General features: G+C 38.5%; 1 pseudogene; it reads left to right on the forward strand.

The window, feature by feature from the left end:
• The first annotated feature begins 1,016 nt into the window (after window positions 1-1,016).
• On the forward strand, window positions 1,017-1,725 carry LOC119282577 (annotated as a pseudogene).
• Window positions 1,726-6,501: the final 4,776 nt, after the last annotated feature.

A 6,501-nucleotide genomic window follows, 5' to 3' on the forward strand; every position in this document is an offset into this window, starting at 1 on the left:
CACGAGGCCCGGCAGGTCCCCTGGCCTCACGAACCGGGACCAATGGGCCCATGGGTACCGGTTCGTGACCGAACTGAGACTAATGGGCTTATCTGGCCCGAACGTATGCCCCGTTTTCTACTAGTGCTAGGACACGACTCCATATCCTATCTAAACACAATACTACTTAGAGTCCAACTGTAACCTAACTTGTATGCAATATTTCACCCAATTCCAACAAAGTCTCAGTCGATGCTATATCTATGGGATCTTACATTGAGATCTGTGCAAAATTATATTTTCAGTTTTCCTTTTCTCTCTAAGATGTGACTTGACTGAGACTTGGTTAAATCTCAGTCGACTGACACCTAGCCATAACCCATATACCATGGGAATCCCATGGCATGCATCATCTCGAGGCGCTTACCTGTCTTTTTAAAATACATGTGTGGCTCCCGAGTAACTCCATTGAACCAAAGCCTGTACAGATGCTTTCAGCCAAGAACAAGTTTATTGGGGTGAAGATCAGATAAGTTTCTTTACACATCTCAACTTTGGATGGAAGCAGCTGAGTAGTTTCGCTCCCCCATCTTTACACATCTAACCTTTTAAGAGAAGAAACAGCAACAAAGCATCCCCTGACCCTGGCCCATATAAATAGTACCACCCGTTCATATCAGCCAGCAGTCACGGGCTTTGAGTTCAGGTCCGGAATTTGGAAGGAAAAATGGGTGAGCCGGTTAAGGTGATGAGCACTTTCGGCAGCATATACGGCCACCGTCCGGAGGTTGCCCTGAGGCTCAAGGGCATACCTTACGAGCTGCTCCTCGAAGACCTTCCCAACAACAAGAGCGAGCTGCTGCTGACGTGCAACCCCGTCCACAAACTGGTCCCCGTGCTCCTTCATGGCCACAGATCCATCTGCGAGTCACTCATCATCGTCGAGTACATCGGCGAGGCCTTCAAGGGGCCGCCGCTGCTACCGGCCGACCCGTACGAGAGGGCCACGGCCCGCTTCTGGGCCCAGTTCATCGACCAAAAGGTACCATCTCTTGTGAACTTCTTAACAATATGTTTCTGTCCTGAACGCTATACTGCAGTTTGCTACGCCGTTCTGGATGTCGATATGTATGGCCGATGGTGACAAGGAGGAGGAGGAGGACTTCTTGAAGGTAGCCAAGGAGAATCTGCTGCTTCTCGAGGGACAGCTTAAGGGGAAGAGGTTTTTTGGAGGGGACTCCATTGGCCTCGTGGACATAGCTGCCAGTGGATTAGCTTGCTGCTCGAAGCCTTCGAGGAGATCTCCGGAGTGGATCTGCTCACCAATGAGGAGTTCCCTGTTCTGCACCGATGGGCGAAAGCATATGCCGGCGACGAGCGTGCTAAGGAGTGCCTGCCGAACATGGATGAACTGGTTTCCAAGTTCACTGCAGTGAGGAAGAAGTTTCAAGCAATGGCAGAGGTTCCGAAGTGATCCAGCGTTATCACTGTGAGGATATCATGGGGTTATAACATAAATCAATCGTATGGACTTAATGATCATGGTTTCCTGGGAAAAGGAACAAGCTACTTAAGTGCTGTGCCGGGTTTCTACGGAGTACTACTACTGTGTAATTCCCATTTAGTTGTAACTTGTCTTGCTTTCTCAGATACAGAAATCTGTAAAGACATGGCAGATTGTATTTCTTTTCCAATGCGGAGTGCAGCCACCATTACTAGCAGATTGAAACTGATGCTCTGGTTTTAGATTGTTGTTCACTTATTTATGACCACGAGTTTGTATGTTTCTTTTTTCATTTGGGATGTTATTATGTGAAGCTGTATGTAATTTGGAACTGCTGCACAATCCGATTGTGTTGAGAAAATATCAATATTATGATACTCCAAATGTATGGTCCATCTATATGATCCGATTCACTGGTTGGTGTTATATGGTACTCTGTTATGTTTTGAGGAACTTATATATTGAGGGATTAGTAATATAGAAGACGCGATGGTGGCCTTCCCTCAAAAAACAAAAACATAGAAGACGCGAGTTGAATGATTCCTAGTGGTAAAATTGTACATGTCTTTTTTGTCTTGGTATGTTAGAGTAGTCTTTTTAGAAAATCATGACTGAAGTACTGAACCATAACCTCTTTCGAAAATGGTTCCGACATATGTGAAGCTCCGATATTTTACATGTCACAGCACAGAAATGTTAATGTGGTTGATGGCTTAGACTTTGACCCCATTTGCAAGAAATTATAGGATTAAAAGAAGCAAAAGCTTGTTTCTTTGAACTCGTCAACATACAATGACACATACGCCAAACAGAGTTACCATCGATTAATAAAAAATTGATTGAAACTGATGCTCTGAATTTAGAGTTTTTGGTCACTTGGTTATGAAGAAGAGTTTATGTGTTTCTGCTTGTACTTTGTGAAGCACCACCAGCATCATTAGAATCTGTTTTATAATATGATTATCTATATCTATCTATACCAATATAAAAAGATCCAAAGTGGTAGATCCAACTAATCTTGGTCATCAGTTCATGTCAATCAAACGACCAAGATTGCTTCAATGACGAGCATTGAATATTTTTAGCGTGCAATAAATATTGTTCCAAATATCAATATCAGCTGTAATCACATAACTATTGTGCAATTAATATGTTTCTTGATATCGCTGTGCAACTAATATTCTACCAAATATCTTTAAAATGTACATTTTATGAAATATGAAAATACGTTGCACGTACACATTTACTAATTCTGACAAAAGTTATCATACTCTAGAATGAATATTAGCTTTCTATTTGACTTGATCCAATGGTTGGTGTTATAGGGTAACTATTTTGTTTTTGAGTGGGCACTAATATAGTAGAAGAGACAGGGAGTCCCATTTAGGGGTAGATGTTCAAGAACCTGTTGTTGAAGAGTGGCCACGCCCACGCCCAAGCTGAATGGACCACACTTAGTGTGGCCCACGAAAAACACTACAATTATTCTCTTTTTCATAAAACTTGAAAAAACTCCTAAAAAGGTTAAACATATTTATACTATTAATTTGTATATAACTAACTACAAAAGGGTAAAATATCTGTGGCCATCAAGTATATTCCCAAATATTTGAGAAAGTGTTCATGTATAGTTTATAATGTTTATGTAACTCGAAATTATTGCTCGCATATTTTGAGAAAATAGTATTTGTAAGTTGTAACTAAAAAATTGTTCACATATTTTCAAAATAAGTGTTCAAGCATTTTGAATACAATATGCGACAAAAAAGTTGTTCAGATATTTTTTTAAACATCATGTATTAACTATTGTTCATGTATTCTTTTTAATGTTAATGTAACTAAAAAGTGTGCGTGCATTAAAAATGTGCATGAAGTAAAAAAGGTTTACAATATTTAAAAATATATTCATGAGAATTAAAAAGTTGTTCATACATTTACAGTTTCCATAAATGTGTATGTAATTTTTAAAAATGGTTTATGTATCTTAAAACAGATTTATGTATTTGTAAAAAGCAAATCTTCAAAAAAGAAACAGAAAAGGAAGGAAATAAAAAAGTTAAGAATACGAAAAGGAAAACAGAAGCAACATGACTGGATGCATCTAGAGAGTTACGTTCTGTAATCTAATGATTCGATTAATAAGCATGAGCGCATCTAGAGAGTTGTGCAACAAGAGCCTGCTCACATGCAACTCCATCCACAAACTGGCCATCGTCGAGTACATGGACGAAGCCTTAGAGGGGCCGTTGTTGCCACTGTTTATCTTTTGGTCAAAGTTTAGCGTGATTTGACCCCACTTTGAAAGTTTAGCATGATTTGATCATTTTGGGTACCGCCGGTTACGCCGACGGTAGGGTTTCATCAAGTACTGCCGAGACCTCCGCTCTGTGTTGACATGGCAAAGTGCCTACCGCTATGGTCAACGCGGATAGCTGATTGGATATCTTTTTTTTTAAAAAAAGGGAATAACCAGGCCTTTGCATCACAAGATGCACACAACCATGTAGTAGCCTATTAATATCTTAATGACCATTTGTGACCTGGAAAAAAATAAGATGAGAATGCTGCATTATTAAGTTTCAATTGACCACATTATTTTAACAGATACATATGTGTGTGATTTTTTTCACAACTTTTAAGAATTTACAAATATTTTCATTTAAGAACTTACAAATATTTTTTTTTTGTTAAAATTTAGGAAGCAGATTCTTGTATACATAGTTTTGTTTTCAAAAATCCTCTCCAAGTTGTTCCTTGTCTTTATTTTTGTCTATAACAAACTTAAAATGGACATTTGCTTATAGTACAAAAAAAATCACTTGCTTCTTAACCGTGTAGCATTGTAATTTTTTATATATAGGTAATCTACTACCTCTGATCCATAATTAGTGTTCTGGTTTTGAACTAAGGTTGAACTAAACTTAGTTCAAAATTGTGACACTTATTTTGGATCGGAGGGAGTACTATTCATTACATGACAAAAACATATTTTTTCTTTTATGAAATTGATGAATAAAAGATGAGGGTCACCACATGCTTGGTCATTGGATGGTGTATTAGTCACCCGTTGAAGGAATTTTAGGGGTGGTTATATTGTATTTATTTTTTCATAACCAACACACAATGCTTAATTGAACTGGAGAAACATTTACATTATTTCTACTGTTTTGTTATTCCGATGTGTTTTTCCTAGCAAGCATTTGGACTTCGTGCTTTTCAGTTACGCAACTATTATAGAACAAGTACTTCATCGAATCTTATTCCGCAATCTAATCACACATGGTCTTACAAGACTAATATCTTTCATTCAAATTTCACTTATAGTTGCATGCAATACATCCTCTTTGATATATATATATATATATATATATATATATATATATATAGGAAAATGGGTTAGTACTCCTAGGAGTACGTACTCTCATGCCATTTGTCACTTCCCTGCATCCCACTTTTAAATTTCTTTTATTAAAAAAATTAACACCGAATATTAGCACATGCAGAGATCACGGTTGTTCAGATATTTGTTGATCGATCCATATTTATAGGGGTCCAGGCGACTCGGCTTTATCTCACTTCTAACGTAAAAATAGAAAAACCTAACAATATATTCCCCTGTTACCTGCAAAAGGGTGCGGCGGCGGCGGCCAGGATACCACCTTCGTCTGATTCAGCGGCGGCGGCCGCTGACTCGGCGGCGGATGTGGCTACGCCAACAACAGCGGCATAATTTTCTTTGATCACGGAGCCCAGGTACGTTCTGCTATTCACTTTCATTGAGTTCGGACGTATTTATGCATTCTTTGTAATCAAATCTAAACGAGTAAGCAATATAACTGCAAGGTTGTAATCAAGAAGGACGACGATCTCATGAAACGCGCGGCCGGAGGCGACCTGATTCATCCATGTTCAACCACGACGAGAGCAGCAACTGGACGATATATGAGTATGAGATTTGGCTCATAGGCTCATAGCAGATCGCCGGCGTCACGCAACACACGGCCAGCGGTGACAGATGAACAACGCTCTCACACAACATGCGGAAATGTACAAATGACCGACGACATCCACGGAGTCGTGTTTAGAGTATTCACGATGAATCGATCACAAAATCTGATGCATCAGTGAAGATGTGGACTAGTTAGACCTTAGGATGTCGTGGTTAGACTTTAGAGTATACTAAGTTTTTCAGTGGTCTGGTGTATACATCTGCATGAAAATGTAGAGGCGAAGTGCACATGCGTGCTAATTTAATCTTGTTTTTGGATGGACCCATTTTTGTCAAGATTGGTGTATAGTACTTCTGTAATATAATTATTCAGTATATACACATTTTACCATTCTTGTTCTTAAATTTTCTATTGAGATTTGGCACCATACTTGTACTACAATACTCCCTTCACACCAACTATATAAACTGTTATACGTATAATAATTACCTTGAGATACTTCTTTTTAAACGCAACACTACACACTTATCTTAATAAAATCACTGTATATTCTGTTGTTTAGAGAAAGGAAGTATATAACCTTTGGACTTCCAAACAATTTTTTTTTTGCATGGAACTGCCAAACAGTACACTCTTTTGCGACTAAATAGTACTATTCCTCTTCCCTAGAAGAAAAGCAGTACGCAGTATGTACTCTTAAATAAAAACTTGTATAGTATATATGCCCAAACTTGGCCAGCAGTATATACCCGAACAATATATATGCCTCAACTTGACAAGCAGTATATACCCCTTTTATAAAAAAATGTATATACCTCAATGATTGTAATATTATATACCCCTAACCTGGCAACTAGTATATACGCCATAAAATAATATACCACCCCGGTTACACTGAAAAAACCAAGAAAGAATAGCTTACGTTTTGAATAAGTGGCACGGCTGGTTGGAGTAGTTACGAGTAAATAGGAAACTAATTAGTTTTTTTTAAGTAGCATGGCTGGTTTGTTTCAACTTGGATGCGTCCCTAGATCTCTCAACTAACCCGATCCAATAAGAGTAGGAGTA

This window comes from Triticum dicoccoides, chromosome 3B (genome assembly GCF_002162155.2).
Source record: "Triticum dicoccoides isolate Atlit2015 ecotype Zavitan chromosome 3B, WEW_v2.0, whole genome shotgun sequence".
Taxonomy (NCBI): Eukaryota; Viridiplantae; Streptophyta; class Magnoliopsida; order Poales; family Poaceae; genus Triticum; species Triticum dicoccoides.